Below are 21,320 nucleotides of genomic sequence, written 5' to 3' on the forward strand. Positions count from 1 at the left end.
ATGTTTTAGTCTTTTAAAAATACTACTTGAGGGAATAACTACTGCCATGCACATGATTTTAGGGGAGGTGGCATTTTCTTAATCTAGGAGTACTTTCTGAATTAGGCAGATAATGTTATATATACCACAGTGTATAAAAACTCTACCTAACTTGTTAAGACAAGGAAAACCATCCAAAATGAATTCAACTCAACGTGTAATTGCCTAAGCCTTTCTTCTTGGCCCATTTCTCTATGGGGTTAAGAATAGAAGCAAAAGACTATTTTCGTCCCCAAGGAATTTATAATGAGCCATAAGAACATTCCTTAAGTGTAAATTTGAAAATATGATATTGTTTGAGTTAGGAAAGAAATGTTTTAACAGCCAGAATTAAGATGGTTAAAAGGAAATTATTTTCTTTGGTTCAAAGCTTTGCATAGCAAAGAGCACTTTAAGCCTCTTAAGCAGGCCACTCACTGTGACCCAAAGTAGTTCCCAGCTCAAATGAGAGTTTTTAAAACTTCGAATTGCTGCTTCTGTTATCTCTGAACCTATAATTTTCCTCAAGCATACTTCTGACCATTTCATTGCCTCACAATCTTCAGGGGTTGCTCATTGCCTACAGAAAAGGGCAGGAGTAAAGGAAATTAGTATTTATTAAGCATCTGTGTCCTGAACAATGTGCAAAATGCTTTCCATGAGTTACTCTGTTTAATCCCCACAACACCCCTATGAGGTAAGTGATATTCTTACCATTTTACCCCAGCTGCTTAGTAAAATTGTCCTTTATCTTTCCCTAAATAGTTTTTAACCTCCTTTTTATACCTACAGTTTTACTATTTTGTCTTAATTAAGATTCCACCATCTGCAGAGGGGATGTCATTGGCAAGGCCTGTAGGGTGTCAGTTTAGTCAGTGGCCACCCGGTTCGTCACTTTTCTGGGCTCCATTCCCCAGCTGGTCAGATGCACCGCACCAGTAGCATGGAACTGATTCCCCTAGGGCTCCTGGGCACCGCTCCTAGCAGCATCACCTTTTACACCAAAAAGCTGTTGGGCACCATGGGCTCAAAACAAAACAAGAACAAAGTGGAAGAGGTGCTAGAGGAAGAGGAATATGTGGCGAAAAGTGTTCTCAACCATTGAGTGGTAACGGGCAAAGTGGAGAACGTCCTGAAGTGGAAGGGTTTCTCAGATGAGGACAACACACATGGGCCAGAAGAGAACCTGGATTGCCCTGACCTCCTTGCTGAGTTTTTGGAATCATGGAAGATAGCACATAAGACAGGTAAGTGAGACAGGTAAATCAGAGGGAAGCAAGCACAAAGCTGGCTCAGATACTGAAGATAAGGGAGAGGAGAGTAAACCAAAGAAGAAGAAAGAAAAGTCAAGAGGTTTTGCCTGGGGTTTGGAGCCGGAGCGAATTATGGGAGCTACAGACTCCAGTGGAGAACTCATGTCCCTACTGAAATGGAAAAACTCTGGTGAGGCTGACCTGGTCCCTGCCGACGAAGCCAATGTCAAGTGCGCACAGGTTGTCATATCTTTCTGAGAAAAGGCTGACATGTCATTCCTGTCCCTTAGAGAATGATGACAAAAAAAGATGACAAGGATTAACTGAGTACCAACTCCTGTCACTTCCATTGTGGATTTAAAGTGAGGGAGGGAAGGAATTCTACTTGTCTTGACACCATAGAGTGGCTTGAGAAGATGTCCTTTGAACAGTGAGTATGATTTCTGTGCCCTGTAGTAGCCCAAGTGCTTTTAAAGCCATTCTATGCTGTATAGTATGCACACTCATCCCAGTGAGGGGAAGGAGGGGATAAGTGTTTCAAAGCAACCCCTTCTACACTTTGCTGAGAAAAGCAAAAGGCTTTCCATAAATGTCAGAACTTGGGGAATGGCGTGTGGGAGAACAAAAAAATACTGTAGATATTCAAAGAACATCTCCACAACCCACAACCTTCTTCCCAGTAGTGTTAACTTTGCATTTTCACTGTGCAGCATGTGTGTGGTTTTGGCTGTTACTGGTGTATTGTTTTGGGAGAGTGGGGAGGGAGATGGGTAGAATAATTTTAGTTGAAACTTGGGGCCTGATAGGAAATGGTAAAGCAATGGAAAAACAAGTAACTAATGATTCAGTCCTTTGTCCAGAATATTTTACCTTCAGAAATGCGCATTGGCAACATAAATGAAAATTCTGTGAATGCCTAAAATGTATAAGCCAAGGTGTTCCTTGCCTGACTTTAAATACTGTCTCCCACAAAAGACTAAGCCAGGTAGTAAATTACTAAAGCTGCCATTTGGAGATGGAAACTAACTAAGGAGAGAAAGTCTTTTATTGGTGCATGTGCAGGCTTGAAAGGATTTTGTGCCCTAGAAAAGCCAATTTTAATCCCGATTCATCTTGTGGATGCAGCCATTTCTTTTAACCCCTATTCAGTACTGTAGGTTGGAGACTTGATTAGATTATCTCCACAGAGACGGGACTCACTCAGTTGTGGGTATTAGCCTTTGATTAGAGGAGATGGGACTCCACCCATTCTGGGTAGTCTTGATTAGTTTACTAGAATCCTTTAAAGGAGAAAACATTTTGGAAAGAGCAACAGAGCCATGAGAACCCATGCAGCCAGAGACCATTGGAGATGAAGTAGGAAAATGCCCCTGGGGGACCTTCATGAAACCGAGACGCCTGGAAAGAAAGCTAGCAGAGGTTGCCATGTTCACTACGTACCTTTCCAGTTGAAAGAGAAACCCTGAACTTCACTGGCCTTTCTTTCTTTCTTTCTATTTTTTTCTTTTTTATTAATCTTTAAAAAAAATATTACAAGAAAGAAACACATTCTTAACATATGATCATTCCATTCTACATATATAATCAGTAATTCACAATATCATCACACAGTTGCATATTCATTATCATGATCATTTCTTAGAATATTTGCATCAGTTCAGAAAAAGAAATAAAAAGATAACAGAAAAATAAAATGAAAACAGAAAAAAACATACATACCATACCCCTTACCCCTCCCTCTCATTGATCACGAGCATTTCAAACTAAATTTATTTTAACATTTGCTCCCCCTATTATTTATTTTTGTTCCATATGTTCTACTCGTCTGTTGACAAGGTAGATAAAAGGAGCATCAGACACAAGGTTTTCACAATCACACAGTCACATTGTGAAAGCTTTATCATTATACAATCATCTTCAAGAAACATGGCTACTGGAACACAGCTCTACATTTTCAGGCAGTTCCCTCCAGCCTCTCCATTACATCTTGAATAACAAGGTGGTATTTACTTAATGCATAAGAATAACCTCCAGAATAACCTCTCAACTCTGGAATCTCTCAGCCATTGACACTTTGTCTCATTTCACTCTTCCCCCTTTTGGTCTAGAAGGTTTTCTCAATCCCGTGATGCTGGGTCTCAGCTCATTCTAGGGTTTTTCTCAATCCCTTAATGCTGAATCTCAGCTCATTCTAGGAATTCTGTCCCACGTTGCCAAGAAGGTCCACACCCCTGGGAGTCATGCCCCATGTAGACAGGGGAAGGGCAGTGAGTTTGCTTGTTGTGTTGGCTGGAGATAGAGGCCACATCTGAGCAACAAAAGAGGTTCTCTTCGGGGTGACTCTTAGGCCTAATTTTAAGTAGGCTTGACCTATTCTTTGTGGAGTTAAGTTTCATATGAACAAACCCCAAGACTGGGGGCTTAGCCTATAGCTTTGGTTGTCCACACTGCTTGTGAGACTCTCAAGAACTCAACTTGGGGAGGTTGAATTTTCCCCTGTTCTCACCATTCCCCAAAGGGGACTTTGCAAATACTTTTCCACTCACTGATCAAATCACTCTGGGATTCATCAGGGCATCACTCTGGACAAACCAACAAAATCTCATGTTCTACCCAAGGTTCCATGTACTTATGTTGTTCAACCAACTATCTACATAAGTTATATTAGGAAATGCACTAGTCAGAATATAAATTCTGTACCAAATAAACATTTTTTGCTTTAGTCTCACACAAATTGAAATTTTAAAATATTAATTACCATCTGTTTTCAGCACCCTGTAGTAATGACATTCCTTTGTTCTTTCTCATGCAAAAATATTTTTTTAATTTGTACATTTAGTCAGTATCATTATACAGTCTAGGCATTCCTAGATTATACCATCTCAATCTTTATTGTCTATCTTTCTTTGTGATTTCATTTATGCCCCCAGCCCTCCTCCCTCTATCATTCTCACATTCAGCTTCATTCAGCGTTTTAACATAATTGTATTACAGTTAGGTAGTATTGTGCTGTCCATTTCTGAGTTTCTATATTCAGTCTTGTTGCACAATCTGTATCCCTTCAGCACCAATTACTCAATATCTTACCCTATTTCTATCTCTTGATGGTCTCTGTTACCAACGAAATATTCCAAGTTTATTCACTAATGTCAGTTCATATAAGTGAGACCATACAGTATTTGTCCTTTTGTTTTTGGCTAATCTCACTCAGCATAATGTCCTTAAGGTCCATCCATGTTGTTACATACTTCATAACTTTATTCTGTCTTACAGCTGCATAATATTCCATCATATGTATATGCCACAGTTTGTTTAGCCACTCGTCTGTTGATGGACATTTTGGCTGTTTCCATCTGTTCGCAACTGTAAATGATGCTACTATAAACATTGTTGTGCAATTGTCCGTTTGTGTCCTTGCCCTCATGTCCTTTGAGTAGTGACAGCATATAGATGGGTCCTGTTTTTTAATCCATTCTGCCTGTCTGTGTCCTTTGATTGGGGAGTTTAATACATTAACATTTAGTGTTATTACTGCACGAGTAGTACTTTCTTCTACCATTTTGCCTTTTGGATTTTATATGTCCTATCTAATTTTCCTTCTTTTTACCTTTACTCGGTCTTCCTTTCTACACTCTTCTCCACACCTCTCTCTTCTGTCTTTTCGTATCTGTCTCTAGTGCTCCCTTTAGTATTTCTTGCAGCGCTGGTCTCTTGGTCACAAATTCTCTCAGTGATTTTTTTGTCTGAAAATGTTTTAATTTCTCCCTCATTTTTGAAGGACAATTTTGCTGGATATAGAATTCTTGGTTGGCAGTTTTTCTCTTTTAATAATTTAAAAATATCATCCCACTGTTTTCTCACCTCCATGGTTTCTGCTGAGAAATCTACGCATAGTCTTACTGGGCTTCCCTTGTATGTGCTGGATTGCTTTTCTGTTGCTGCTTTCAAGATTCTCTCTTTCTCTTTGACCTCTAATATTCTGATTAGTAAATGTCTTGGAGTACGTCTATTTGGATTTATTCTCTTTGGGGTATGCTGCACTTCTTGGATCTGTAATTTTAAGTCTTTCATAAGAGTTGGGAAATTTTCAGTAATAATTTCCTCCATTAGTTTTTCTCCTCCTTTTCCCTTCTCTTCTCCTTCTGGGACACCCACAACACATATATTCATGCACTTCATATTGTCATTCAGTTCCCTGAGTCCCTGCTCATATTTTTCCATTTTTTTCCCTATATTTTCTTTTTCTTGTCAGATTTCAGATGTTCCATCTTCCAGTTCACTAATCCTGTGTTCTGCCTCTTGAAATCTACCATTGTAGTTTTCCATTGTTTTTTTCATCTCTTCTACCGTGCCTTTCATTCCCATAAGTTCTATGATTTTTTTTTCAGACTTTCAATTTCTTCTTTTTGTTCATTCTTTGCCTTCTTTATATCCTCCCTCAATTTATTGATTTGATTTTTGATGAGGTTTTCCATATCTGTTCGTATATTCTGAATTAATTGTTTCAACTCCTCTATCTCATTTGAATTATTGGTTTGTTCCTTTGACTGGGCCATATCTTCAATTTTCCTAGTGTGATTTCTTGTTTTTTGCTAGCACCTAGGCATTTAATTACCTTAATTAGTTTATTCTGGAGATTGCTTTCACCTCTTTTACCTAGGGTTTTCTTGTTGGATAAATTTGTTGTCTGTCTGTTCTTTGACATTCCGTTCAGCTTTATCTGGACCTCTAGCTTAGGTTTTGTTTAACAGAGGAGAATTTTTCAGTTCTTGTTTTCTTGTTTCTTGCCCTGATTGTATGATGCCTTCCCCCCCCCCCACCCCACCCTTAGGAGGGTCTACTTAGGTATTATAGACCCCAGCCAGATTTTCCAAGACCAAACTGGCCTATCAGGAGGAAAGAGTCACTTGTATCAGTTTTCTGAGGGTGAGACACAGCAGGTTGAAAGACTTTCCTGTGAAGTCTCTGGACTCTGTTTTTCTTATCCTACCCAGTATGTGGTGCTTGTCTGCCTGCAGGTCCCACCAGCATAAGATGATGCGGTACCTTTAACTTTGGCAGACTCTCCCTGCTGGGGGCATGGTGGAGACAGAGAGGTTGTAGGCTGGTTTTAATGGTTTCAAATTACCAAGCCCTGGTGTCTGAATTCCTTGAGCGAGGGAATCCACCTGAGTTGGGCTTCACTCCTCCCCTGGGGAAGGCACAGTCTCCAGACAAGCCCTCAAACGAGCTTGTTTCTGCCTATGCCTGGGGCAGTTGCCGCCTGAGAAGCCCTGCTGCTGTATCCAAAGGCAGTCAAACCTTTGTATAAACACAGCCACAAAAACCTCTGTTTCCTTTTTTTTTTTCTTTTTCAGTCAGTCCTACCCCTTTGGCTCCAGGACAAAAATGAGTGACCTCAGCTTTAAACAGGTTCACCTGAGCTGGGGGCCTATTTTTAGTAGTTAGAATTTGTTAATTCCACACTTGGCATTTGGTTGGGCTCAGCCCCTGCTGCTGGTAAAGTCTCTTTCCTTTCTCCTCTGGGAAGCAGCCTGTGGGGGAGGGGCACCGGCCTCCTCAGCTTGGGGAACTCATGGTTCTGGGGGGGCTCTCAGCCGGTTCAGCTGGTCCAGACTGGGGTACGCTGTGTGTCCGGTCATGATGTGGCCCCAGGAGCTGTTCTGTACTGTTTCTGGTTATTTAGTAGTCGTTCTGGAGGATGAACTAAAATGCGCACATTGCTAAGCTGCCATCTTGGCCCGGAAGCTCACCGGCCTTTCTTGAGTGAAGGTAACCTCTTGTTCGTGCCTTAATTTGGACATTTTTATAAACTTGCTTTAATTGTAACATTTTCACAGCTTTAGAACTGTAATTTTGCAACTCAATAAATTCCCCCTTTTAAAAACTGTTCTGTTTCTGGTATACTGCATCCAGACAGCTAGCAAACTAGAACAACTCATATACACAGGCAGATCATTCTCTTTGAAGTGCTAATTCTTGAAATTGACAAGAAGACCCTTTCTTTTCCAATTAAATTATAAATATCAGCTTGTCCATCCAAGCCACTGGCTGAGTTTTGGGGGGGAAGGAAAGAGAGTGATACAGGAGGTGGGAGAATAGAGAAAGACAAGGCCCATGTTCTAAGGGTGGTAAATTCTTGGAGCCTCTCTGCTTTTTGAACTTTGAACTCTGAAATCATTGGTGGCAGGGTTCAGTCACTGACAGCATTCAAGTTTCATTGAATCAATTCAAGGGTTGAATGATTTCAGTAGCTCTGGTCTCAGGAGAAATTGAACTTTTACACTGGGGCAGTGGTTCACTTTAAACAAACAAACAAAAGCATGTTAAGAAAAATCCTAAGAATTAACTGATATCCAAAATGCTTTGTCCTGAATCATGAGATCTATCTGTTCTTGACACCATCTAAGTTGCATTGTAAACTCTTTGTAGGCATATGTTAGATTTCTCTGAAAACTTTGTTTAAATGTAAGCTTCATACCACACTGTCAGTTTCTGTCTTAACAAAATTATAGATGTAAGGAAAAAAGGCAGGGCAGGATGGCAGCATAGTGAGGTATGGAATTTACTTTGTCCTCCAGAGCAGCTAGTCAACACCCAGGAATGGTACAGAACAACTGCTGGGGCTACATCAGTGACCAGACACACAGTGTACTCCAGTCTGGGCCAGGTGGGATGGCTGAGACCCCACACAGAACTGTAAGTACCCCATGCCATGGAGGCTGGCATTCCTCCCCCATGGGCATGGCAGGCTGGTTCCCCAAGGGGAAAGGAAACAGACTTTACTAGCAGCAAGGGCCTAGCTCAACTAAGCTCCCATTGTGGAATTAATTAACAAATTCTGACTACTGAAAACAGGCCCCCAGCACAGATAAACCTGGAATAAGCACTAAAGGAACTAGGAGCTTTTGCCCCAGCAAAGTAGGGGCAGGACTGAGGGAAAAAAAAAAAAAAAAAAAAGAGGCTTTTTGAGTTGGACAGCACGAAATGCTGGAAAAGGGCTGGACCTCATGAAAAGGGGGCACATAGAGCCTGGACACACATAGAGCCTTGTACCAACTCATGCTCTTGATTGACAAACCCAAGGAATGGGGGTCCGACTCTGAAAAAAAAAATTCTGTTTTTTATATTCTCCTTAAACAGCTCATTAGACAGAACTGGAAGCACTCTCAGGCTCCAGAACTGCCCCAGGCAAGGGCAAAATTAAGTTTATCTGAGAAACAAAGTAACTATCAGGTGAAAGGGGTTAATTCCCTAAAAAGTGTATCTTCCCCAAAAAAAGAGGGGGCAGGTCCCAGCTCAAGTGGAAGCCCTCCTTCAGGGAATTCATGCCCCAGGAGCTGAAAAATAAAAACAGTCAAAGCCCTCTTGCTACCTCACCTCTGTCTCAATCACACCCCTGACAGGGAGAGTCTGCTTGAAATTAAAGGCACTGCATCACTTTAAGCTACTGGAAAGCTGTGGACAGACAAGTGTCACATGCTGGGCAGGATAGCAAAAGTACAGAGTCTAGAGACTTCACAGGAAAGTCTGACAACCTGCTGTGTCTCACCCTCAGAAAACTGATGGTGGCTACCCCTTCCTCCTGACACGTGGGTCTGTCCTGGGAAAACTGGCTGGAATCTATAATATCTAAGGAGACCCTCCTCAAAAAAAGAAGAAAAAAAAAGGCTCCATATAGGCAGGGCAAGAAACAGGAAAACAAGAACTGAAAAATTCTAATCAGTTAAACAGAACTTATGCCAGGGGTTTAGAATAAGTTGAATTGAATGTCAAAGAACAGATAGAGAACAAAGCTCTCCAGGAAGAAAAGCTTAGTAAAAGAGTGAAAACAACCTCTAGAATAAACTAATTAAGGAAATTAAATGCCTACATGCCAGCAAAAAATAATGAGTTATACTAGGAAAATCAAAGTTATGGCCTAGTTGAACGAACAAACCAACACTATGAGTGAGATACAGGAGTTGAAACAACTAATTCAGGATATTCAAACAGACATGCAAAATCTCATAAAAAATCAAATTATTGAGTTGAGGGAGCATATAAAGAAGACATTGGGTGAATAAAGAGAAGAACCTGAAAGTCTGAAAAAACAGAACTTGTGGGAATGAAAGACACAACAGAAGAGATGGAAACCAACAATAGTTTGAAGAGGCAGAAGAAAGGATTAGTGAATGAGAGGACTGGACATCTGAAATCCAAAACACAAAATAAAATATAGGGAAAATATGAGCAACGTCTCAGGGAACTGAATGACACATGGAGCACATGAATATACATGTTGTGGGTTTCCCAGAAGAAGAGAAGAGAAAAGGTGGAGAAAGACTAATGGAGGAAATAATCACTGAAAATTTCCCATCTCTTATCAAAGGCAAAATTACAGATCTAAGAAGTGCAGCATACCCCAAACACCATAAAAATAGACAAGACACTTACTGATCAGATTGTCAAATGTCAAAGACAGAATTTTGAAAGCAGCAAGAGAAAAGCAATCCTTCACTTACAAGTGAAGCTTGATAAGACTGTGGAGGATTTCTCAGCAGAAACCATGGAGGAAGGAAGGTAGTTGTATGATATATTTAAGATTCTGAAAGTGAAAAAATGCTATATTAACTAAGAATTCTATATCCAGCAAAACTGTCCTTCAAAAGTGAGGGGGAGATTAAAATATTTTCAGATAGACAATCACTTGGAGAATTTGCAACTAAGACACCAGCTGTATTAGCTAGGGTTCTCTAGAGAAATAGAATCAGCAGGCGATATCTGTAAATATAAAATTTATAGAAGTGTCTCATATAACTATGGGGAAGTAGAATCCAAGGTCTATAGGGCAGGCCATGAGCTGGCAGCTCACATGAAGGTCTTCAATGAGCTCTCAGGAGAAGCTGGCTGGGCAACCATGGGGATGTAAGAATCCAAGATCAGTAAGGCAGGCCATGAGCTGGCAGCTCCAGTGAAGGCCCTTAACAAACTCAGGAGAGGTTGGCTGGGCAACCATGGGGATATAAGAATCCAAGATCAGTAGGGCAGGCTGCGAGTTGGCAGCTCCAATGAACACCCTTAACAAACTTTCAGGAGAGGTTGGCTGGGCATCCGTGGGGATGTAAGAATCCAAAATCAGTAAGGCAGGTCACAAGCTGGCAGGTCCAATGAAGGTCCTCAGTGAGCTCTCAGGAGAGGCTGGCTGGTTGAAGCAGGAAGAGTGATTGTCTGTTCTGAATCCTCCTTAAAAGCCTTCCAGTGATTAGGTTAAGCATCGCTCACTGCAGAAGACACTCCCCTTAGCAGATTGCAAATGCAGTCACCTGTGGATGCAGCCAATCTGGACATAATTTAAGTCCATGAAATGTCCTCTTAGCAACAGAAAGGTGAGTGTTTGCCCAACCAGACAACTGGGCACCACAACCTGGCCAAGTTGACACATGAACCTGACCATCACACCAACTCTGCAAGAAATACTAAAGGAAGCACTACAGGCAGATAGGAAAAGGCAGGAAAGAGATGTCTGGAGAAGGATATAGAAATGAAGACTATCAGTAAAAGTAAAAGGAGAAAAAAATTAGATATGACATAAAATCCAAAAGACAAAATGGTAGAAGAAAGTACTGTCTTTATAGTAATAATGTTAAATATTAAAGGATTAAACTCCCTGATCAAAAGACATAAACTGCCAGAATGGATTAAAAAGTAGAACCCAGCTAAATGCTGTTTATAGGAGACTTACTTTAGACCCAAGGACAAAAATAGGCTGAAAGTGAAAGGTGGGAAAGGATATTTCATGCGAACAACAATCAGAAAATAGCAGAAGTAGCTATGCTAATATCTGACAAATAAGACTTCAAATGTAAAACAATTAAAAGAGATGAAAAAGAGCACCATATATTAATAAAGGAAACAGTTCAACAAGAAGATATACAATCATAAATATTTATTCTCCAAAATACTTGAAGCAAATACTGACAACACTGAAGGGAGTCGACACCTCTACCATAATAGTTGGAGACTTCGATTACCTGCTTTCATCAATGGATAGAACATCTAGAGAGAGAATCAATAAGGAAACAGAGATTTTGATAAATGAACTAAACTTAACAGACATTTACAAGACATTACACCCCACAACAGTAGTATACACATTTTACTCAAGTGCTCATGGATCATTTTCAAGGATAAACCATACACACGTCACAAAAAAAGTCTCCATAAATTTAAAAAGATTGAAATTGTACAAAACACTTTCTTAGATCATAATGAAATGAAGATGGAAATCAATAACAGGCAGAGGACCAGAAAATTCACAAATATATGAGGCTAAACAACACACTCTTTAAAAAATATATATTTTAATTGACAGATCTTCACACACATACAGTCCATACATGGTGTACAACCAGTGGCTCACAATGTCATCATATAGTTGTGTATTTATCACCATGATCATTTTTTAGAACATTTGCATCACTCTAGAAAAAGAAATAAAAGAAAAACTCATAAATCCCATACCTCTTACCCCTCTCATTGATCACTAGTATTGTAATCTACCCAATTTATTTTACCTCTTTTCCCCCCATTATTTACTTTTTATCCATATTTTTTTTAATCATCTCTCCATATCATGGATAAAAGGGACGTCAGACACAATGTTTTCACAATTCCACAATCACATTGTAAAAGTTATATGATTATATGATAGTCTTCAAGAATCAAGGCTGCTGGAACACAGCTCAACAGTTTCAGATACTTCCCTCTAGCCACTCCAATACATCTCAAACCAAAAAGGGATATCTATATCTGCATAAGGATAACCTCCAAGACAACCTCTCAACTCTGCTTGAAATCTCTCAACAACTAAAACTTTATTTTGTCTTATTTCTCTCTTAGCCCTATTAGTCAAGAAGGCTTTCTCAATCTTATGATGCCGGGTCCCAGCTCATCCCAGGAGTTCTGTCCCATATTACAAGGGAGATTTATGCCCTTGGGAGTCATTTCCCACATTGTGGGGAGGGCGGTGAGTTCACCTGCCAAGATGGCTTAGAGAGAGAGGCCACATCTGAACAACAAAGGAGGTTCTCTGGGGGTGACTCTTAGGCATAATTTTAAGTAGGCTTAGCCTGTCCTTTGCAGGAATACATTTCATAGGGGCACACCCAAGACTGAGGGGTTAGACTATTGATTTGGTTGTCCCTTCTGCTTGCAAGAATATCAGAAATTCTCCAAATGGAGAAGTGAATATTTCCACCTATTCTAGTTTGCTAGCTGCCAGAATGCCATATACCAGAAACAGATTGACTTTTTGAAAGGGGGATTTAATAAGTTGCTAGTTCACAGTTCTAAGGCCAAGAAAATGTCCCAATTAAGCCAAGTCTATAAAATGTCCAAATTAAGGCACCAACAAGATGTTACCTTCACTCAAGAAAAGAATGTCAGTATTGCAGGGTGATGAAAATATATGGTAATTCATATTTTAAAACTTTAACTTACGTGTGAGACTAAAGCAAAAAATGTTTGTTACCAAAAAAAAAGCCACAATTGGGTGAGTCACATCTCCTTGGGGACAACCTAATCAAGTTTCCAATCTATAGTACTGAGTAGGGATTAGAAGAAATGGTTGCTCCCACAAGATCGATTAGGATTAAAACTTGGCTTTTCTAGGGTACATAAATCCCTTCAAACTGCCACACTTCCTTTCTCCCCATCCCCCAAGGAGACTTTGCATATACTTCTTTATTCACTGACCAAACTACTTTGGAATATATCAGGGCATCACACTAACCTGGACAAATCAACAAAATCTCACATCCTATTCAAGATTCCATGTACTTACGGTGTTCAACTAAGCTGACCATACAAGTTAAATTAGTTACTTTGCTACCCAAATATAAATTTTGCACTAAATAAACATCTCTCCCTTTGGCCTCACACAAAAGTTGAAGTTTTACAATACGAACAATATCATACTTCACCCTGTATTCTGATCTAATTTAGTCCTATCCAGATCAGCTTCCTTCATATCTCTAGTTGAAGTCTGATCCCTTTTTCAATTTTGTAAACAGTTCCTGTAAGGCATACTGATGACTTTCATAGCTTCAGAGATCTAACTTTGAGATTCGAGTGTCACATAAATACCTGAAGTTTCTGGGAATGATCAAGTTACATACAAACAGCTCTGTATCTCAGAATTTAGAAATAGCATTTAGAACTTCTGAATATATGTGACTGCCGTAAGAGCTTACAATCTAGGAACCTTTACGATAGGCTCCAACCTGATAATCCATGCTCTCGACTTCAGTTCACTGAGTTTTTATATTATAATTAGTCCATATGAGTGGGACATGATAATATTTGTCTTTTTGTTTCTGATATTTATTCAACATAGAGCCCTTAAGTTTCATTCACCTAGTTGCACCCTCACAACTTCATTCCTTCTTGCATTCATTCACTCTGTAGTCCATTGTATATATATATATATATATATATATATATATATATATATATATATATATACACATACCATAGTTTCCCCTTCCATTCCTCAGTCGTTAAACACACTCTTAAACAACCAATAGAGTCAAGGAAGAAATTATAAGAGAAATCAGTAAATATCTCCAGGCAAATGGAAATGAAAACACAACGTCAAAATTTAAGGGATACAGCAAAGGCAGTGCTGAGAGGGAAATTTATTGCCTTAAATGCCTATATTATAAAAAAAAAAAGCAAAAATTGAGGAATTAACTATTCACATACAAGAACTAGAGAAAGAACAGCAAACTAACCACAAAGCAAGCAAAAGGAAAGAAATAATGAAGATTAGAGCAGAAATATATTAAATTGACAATATTAAAATATTCTAGTTTGCTAGCTGCCAGAATGCAGTATACCAGAAATAGAATGTCTTTTTTTAAAAAGGGAATTGAATAAGTTACTAGTTTACAGTTCTAAGGCCATGGAAATGCCCAAATTAAAGCAAATCTATAAATGTGTCCAAATCGAGGCACCAGCAAGAGGTTACCTTCACTCAAGAAAGGCCGATGAAGTTCAGGATATCTCTTTCAACTGGAAAGGCTCATGGTGAATATGGTGACATGTGCTGGCTTTCTCTCCAGCCTTCTTGTTTCATAAAGCTCCCCTAGGGGCCTTTCCCTTCTTCATCTCCAAACGTCTCTGGCTGTGTGGGCTCTTGTGGTTCTTGTGGCTTTGCCATGGCTGTCTAACTGTGTCCAAAATGCTTCCTCATTTAAGGGATTGCAGTAAAATAATCTAGACCCACCTGAAATGGGTGTAGTCATCTCCCTCTAATCAAAGTTAATACCCTCAGTTGGGTGAGTCACATCTCAGTGGAGATAATCTAATAAAGTTTTCATCTTGTAGTACTGGATAGGGATTAAAAGAAATGGTTGCTCCCACAAGATTGGATTGGTATTAAAACATGGCTTTTCCAGGGTACAAAAACCTTTCAAATCAGCACATAAGACAATCGAAAAAATCAACAAAGCTAGAAGTTGGTTCTTGGAGAATATCAATAAAATGGATGGGCCCTTAGCTAGGTTGACAAAGAGAGAAAGAGAGGAGAGAGAAAGAGAGATAGAATGCAAATAAATAAAATAAAAAATGGAAGAGGAGACATAACCACTGACCCTGCTGAAATAAAGGAGGTAATGAGAGGACACTATGAGCAACTGTATGCTAATAAACTAGACAACATAGATGAAATGGCCAACTTCCTAGAAAGACATGAACAACCAACATTGACTGGAGAAGAAATAGATGATCTCAACAAACCAATCACAAGTAAAGAGATTGAATCAGTCATCAAGAAGTTCCCAAAAAAGAAAAGTTCAGGACTAGATGGCTTCACATGTGAATTCCACTAAGCATTCAAGAAAGAATTAGCACCAATCCTACTCAAACTCTTCAAAAAAATTGAAGAGGAGGGAAAGCTAAGTAACCCATTCTATGAAGCCAACATCAGCAATACCAAAGTCAGACAAAGAAAATTACAGACCAGTCTCTTTAATGAATATAGATGAAAAAATCCTTAACATAATGCTTGCAAATTGAACCCAACAGCACACAAAAAATTTATATACCATGACCAAGGGAGATTTATTCCAGGTATGCAAGAATGGTTCAACATAGGAAAATCAATTAATGTAATGCACTATATCAACAAATCAAAGTAGAAAAGCTATGTGATCATCTCATTTGATGCAGAAAAGGCATTCGACAAAATTCAACATCCTTTCTGGATGAAAACACTCCTAAGAATAGGAATAGAAGGGAATGTCCTCAACATGATAACGGCAGTATATGGAAAACCCACAGCTAACATCATCTTCAATGGGGAAAGACTGAAAGCTTTCCCTCCAAGATCAGGAACAAGACAAGGATGTCCACTGTCACAATTGTTATTCAACATTTTGCTGGAAGTTCTAACCAGAGCAAGAAAAAGAAATAAAAGGCATCCAAATTGGAAAGGAAGAAGTAGAACTCTGTTTGCAGATGCCATGATGCTATGTGTCAAAAATCCAAAAAAAAAAAAAAATCTATTGCAAAGCTACTAGAATTAATAAATGAGCACAGCAAAGTGGCAAGGTACAAAATCAATGCCCCAAAATCAGTAGTTTCTATACACTAGTGATGAGCAATCTGAAAAATTCCATTTACAATAGTAGCCAAAAGAATAAAATATTTAGGAATAAATTTAACTAAAAGACCTATACACAGAAAACTAAAAGAAAATGGTAAAGGAAATCATCAGAGACCTAAATAATGGAAGGAGATACTATGTTCATGTATTGGAAGACTAAATATAGTTAAGATGTCAATTCTCTCCAAATTGATTTATAAATTCAATGCATTACCAATTAAAACTCCAACAACTTACTTTAAAGAAAGAGAAAAATAAATAACCAAACTTATTTGGAAGGGCAGGTGCCCCAAATAGCTAAAAATATCTTGAGAAAGAGAAATGAAGTGGGAGATCTCACACTACCTGACTTTAAAGCGTATTACAAAGCTACAGTGGTGAAAACAGCATGATACTGGCATAAAGATAGAGGGAATTGAATTGAGTGTTCAGAAATAGACCCTCTCATCTATGGACAGTTGATCTTTGATAAGGCAGTCCATCCAACTCACCTAGGTCAGAGCATCCTCTTCAATAAATTGTATTTGGAGAACTGGATATCTATATGCAAAAGAATGAAAAAAAATCCATATCTCACACTCTATATAAACTTAACTTAAAATGGATCAAAGACGTAGACTTTAGCACTGAGAGCATAAACCTTTTAGAAGAAAATGTAGGGAAATATCTTATAAATCTTTTAATAGGAGGCAGTTTCCTAGACCTTACACCCAAAGCATGAACACTGAAAAAAGAAATAGATAAATGGGATCTCCTCAAAATTGAAAACTTTTGCGTGTCAAAGAGTTTGTCAGGAAAATAAAAAGGCAGCCTACACAATGGGAGACAATATTTGGAAACCAAATCAGATAAGGGTTTAGTATCCAGAATATATAAAGAAATTCTTCAACTCAACAACAAAAAGACAAACAAACCAATTTTAAAAAGTCATGGGGCGGGCCATGGTGGCTCAGCAGGCAGAGTTCCTGCCTGCCATCCCGGAGATCCATGTTCGATTCCCGGTGCCTGCCCATGCAAAAAAAGTCATGAACAGGCAATTCTTGGAAGAAGAAATACAAGTGGCTAAAAGGGACATGAGAAGATGCTCAATTTCACTGGCTATTAGGGAAATACAAATCAAAACCACAATGAGATATCATCTCACACCCACTAGAATGGCCATTATCAAAAAAAAAAAAAAAAAAAAAAGCAGAAAATGGCAAGTGCCAGAAAGGATGTGGAGAAAGAGGCACACTTCTCCACTGTTGGGGGAAATGTAAAATGGTACAACTGCTCTGGATGGCAGTTTAACGGTTCCTCAGGTAACTAAGTATAGAATTGCCATATGATCCAGCATTCTCATTGCAAGGTATACATTCAGAGGAACAGAAGGTAGGTACATAAATATACATTTCCACACTGATGTTTATAGCAGTGTTATTGATTGCCAAGAGATGGAAACAGCCCAAATGTCCATCAACAGAAAAGTGGCTAAACAAGCTGTGGTATATACATATGATGGAATAATGGGCAGCTATAAGACAGAATAAAATCATGAAGCATGTAACAACACAGATGAATCTTGAGGATATTATGCTGAGTGAAATTAGCCAGAAACAAAAGGACAAATACTGTTTGGTCTCACTAATATGAACTAACATTAATGAGTGAACTTTTTAAGAGTTGAAGTTAAGAACACAGGTTATCAAGAGATAGAAATACGGTAGAGATTGGGTAGTTGGTGCTGAAGGAATACAGATTGTACCATAAGACTGACTGTAAAAAGTCAGAAATGGGTAGCACAATACTACCTGATTGTAGCACAATACTGTAAACACACTGAATGAAGGGGAATCTGAGTATGATTGAGAAAGAAGGACTAAGGGCATGTATAAAGCCAGAAGGAAAGATAGAGGATAAAGATGGTATAACTTAAGAATGCCCAGAATGGACAATGATGATAATGAAATGTACAAATAAAAAAAAAGTTTCCACCAAAATTCTTTGGGAAATTAAGTAAGTTTTAAATAATTTCAAATTAGTAACATTGGAACAAGATGATTTGGGCATGCACAACTTTAGGGCACATCTACAGTCTAACTATTTAATTGGTCATGTCAATAACATAAAGAAAAATGGCATATGCCATTTGTAACTTCATTTGTTAAAACAACACAGCAGGACCACTGACTGCCAGGCATTCAGGTATGTGTTGTACAATTACATACTTGCCTTCAATTCTAGCATAAGTCATTGAACCCTCAATCTGAGTGAGAATATAATCAGGCTCATTATCATTATCAAAGTTGATAATATATTATCAACTTTGCCTTTTATTGTTATGTAAAGCTTTCTGATCTCAAATAAGCAGCATATGTCTGTGCTTCAAGCACTCTTTAGTGAGTTCAGTAATGTACAAGCTTCTAACCATAGTCTGTTAATCATGTAATAAATAAACATGAGGGAGATAAGGGCAGTATTGTCAGTCCATTTCTCTTTGTTCCCTAGGTTTATTTCTCTATCAAACTTGATCCCAAAAATCAGTACCATTGTCAGCTAGATATTGCTAATTGCCATGTTTTGCCAAGCTCCAACCAAAATCATTCCTATTAACCCTAAAGAACACCCAGGGCTCTATCTGAGATCCTGCAAAAGCTTTACACACTAAGTTTACTCTTCAGAAACCTAAAACCTTCAGATGGTTCCTAGGCCAAATAAGTCCTGAAACCAGAGGTGCCAGCCTCTCCAAGAACATCAACCAGTTCCACCCCCCATCCCATGCTGTCAACACCCCTTTCCAACATGAAAAAGTTAGAATGGACATAGCCCAAATATCCCTAAAGATTGGCGGAAGGATCAAAGAAGAAGGAAGGTTATAACTGAGAAGTTAGGATTTAGCAAATGAGTATGACTACTGAATCATTATATTGATATTTCTTTGTAGTCACCAGTGCCTTGGAGCACCTAGAAGGAAACCCTGAAATTGTGGAACTGTAACCCATATGAATCTTAGTAATCTGTGCTATAGCTACTTGTTAAAATGTACTTTGAATGGCAAGCAAACTCACTGCCCTCCCCCTCTCTTGTGGGGTGTAAAAACTCCCTGGCAACATGGGACAGAAATCCTAGAATGAGTGGGGACTCAGCATCAAGGGATTGAGAAAACCTTCTAGACTGAAAGTGGGAAGAAAAAAATGAGACAAAATAAAGTGTCAGTGGCTGAGAGATTTCAAACGGGGTCGAGAGGGAGGTTATCCTGGAGGTTATTCTTTTTTTGTTTGTTTGTTTCTTTTTTTATTTGAAGTCTTCCTCAGGAAAAATTAATCTCCCAAGAAGGTTATCACATAATAAAGGAGGGTGGAGCACCTAATAAATCCACCCAAGCAACCAATCTGTAGCTATCTCCCAATTGACATAATTAGCATTTTGCAGGAAAAAGTAGGTATACCGGATAATTACACAATATATCTTAGCTGGCAGCAGCAGCTGGGGCAGCTCCTGGCCGGGCAGAGTTAGTTCTCTGTTGGGTCCGCAGGTGGCGGTGGAAGGTGGAGGACTGGCGGTAGCTTCTCCTGCAGAGGGAGCACATGTAGGGCTTCTCTCCAGTGTGGATTCTCTCGTGAGCCCGCAGGTTGGTTTTGTGGCTGAAGGACTTTTCACACGTGCTGCACCTGAAGGGCTTCTCTGCTGCATGAATCTTCTGGTGCACATGTAGGTCTGACCTCTGGAAGAAACCCTTGTGACACTCGGCACAAACAAATGGTCTCTCGTTCCTGTGTCTTCTCTCTCTGGTGGGCGTCTAGTTGAGAGAAATATCTAAAGATCCTGGGACAGTCCTCACATTTATAGGATTTGGGGGGACCAAGGACTCTCTCTTGGTTTACCGCACACCTGGTTTTGCCCTCACTGCTTTGGTCAGTAGGGACAGGCTCAAGGGTGGCTTGGGGAGGGGCAGGCTCAGGGGTGGCCTGACCTGGCCTGGGGAGAAACTGTGGTTCCACCTCCATGGGGACATCTTGATAAGAGAGTCGTTCTAGGGATTCTTCCTGGGATCTGGAGGAGCCAAGCCCTGCTCTTCTGGGGTTCTGCAAATTCTCCCAAGAAACACTCCCCTCTTCAGGTTGATGGCTGTTCTCTTTCTGAATAATAACTAGAGAAGGTACTAGATAGTCTTGACTAGTAATACTGTCATTTACTTCATTGGTTTTCACAGAAATGTTGCTGCCATTTTCTTTATGGCCATCTCCTTGTCCTGTTTGAAGAGAAATATCTTGGGGACCCTGGAAGTCTGCCTTCATGCTTTCTCTTGGGGTTACTGCTGGCATTTGTTCCATGAGATGAAAAACAACTTCTCTCAAGGGCATATTCTCCGAGAAGAGGGCTTCCTGTCCCTACATATGGACATGGACAAGGTCAGGTGACCTCATGCAGTCATCGGTGAGATCTTCCATGAGTTTCTCCAGGTTTCTTCCACTTGATTTCCATTTCTTTAGTAAAGTGGACTTGTTTCTGCAGTGTCCATTCATCACAAATTGTTCCAGCACCAACTGAGCGATAATTTCTTCCTTGCTGTGTTTCTCAGGCTGCAGCCACAAGTGAAATATCTTATGGAGTCTTTTGAGTTCCTGCCGTGCAAATGAGCCATTGGTGGTTTGATAATAGCTGAGCTGAGCATCCTGGAACTTAGAGGTCGCCTCTCTCTCATGGACACCAGGCCCTTGGGTGGGCTCAGACTCTGGAGTGTCTGACCCAGGATCACCCCTGGATGGGTCATGTTGAAAGGAAATTCTGAGATCCAAAGCCATGCTTAGCAAGATTTCTCAGACAGACTCAACCTTGAGGATTCAGGCTCTGCTGACTTGGATCCTTGGGAGACAAATATGGCAATCTCTCCTGAGTTGGCACTCAGAGCTGGATCCAGGCTGGATGCTGGTCAGAGCTGACTTGGTGTCTGCACTGCTTCATCTGACCCTGGAGGTTATTCTTATGCATTATATAGATATTCCCTTTTTAGTTTGAGGTGTATTAGAGAGGCTAGAGGGAAGTACCTGAAACTGTAGACCTGTGTTCCAGTAGCCATATTTCTTGAAGATGATTTTATAATGATACAGCTTTTGCACTGTGACTGTGTGATTGTGAAAACCTTGTGTCTGGTCCTCCTTTTATCTACGGAATGGGCAGAAGAGTAAACATATGGATTAAAAATAAATAAATAATAGGGGAAACAAATGTTAAAATAAATCGGGTACATTGAAATAGTAGTGATCAATGAAAGGGAGTGGTAAGGGGTATAGAAAAAAAATAGGGGGAACAAAGGTTAAAATTTATTGGACAGGAGGCAGCTACGGCGGTGGCAGCTCAGAGGACAACACATAACGGGGCCGCCGCAGGGTGATGTGGTGACTGCTGTGGCAGGCCCAGGA

At 39.7% G+C, this 21,320-nt stretch overlaps 2 pseudogenes; one reads left to right on the forward strand and one right to left on the reverse strand.

The window, feature by feature from the left end:
- Positions 1-1,039: 1,039 nt before the first annotated feature.
- Positions 1,040-1,584, forward strand: LOC143675503 (chromobox protein homolog 1 pseudogene; annotated as a pseudogene).
- Positions 1,585-19,366: 17,782 nt separating this feature from the next.
- Positions 19,367-20,702, reverse strand: LOC143675504 (zinc finger and SCAN domain-containing protein 4 pseudogene; annotated as a pseudogene).
- Between the last annotated feature and the right edge of the window lie 618 nt (positions 20,703-21,320).

Source organism: Tamandua tetradactyla, chromosome 3, assembly GCF_023851605.1.
Source record: "Tamandua tetradactyla isolate mTamTet1 chromosome 3, mTamTet1.pri, whole genome shotgun sequence".
Lineage (NCBI taxonomy): Eukaryota > Metazoa > Chordata > Mammalia > Pilosa > Myrmecophagidae > Tamandua > Tamandua tetradactyla.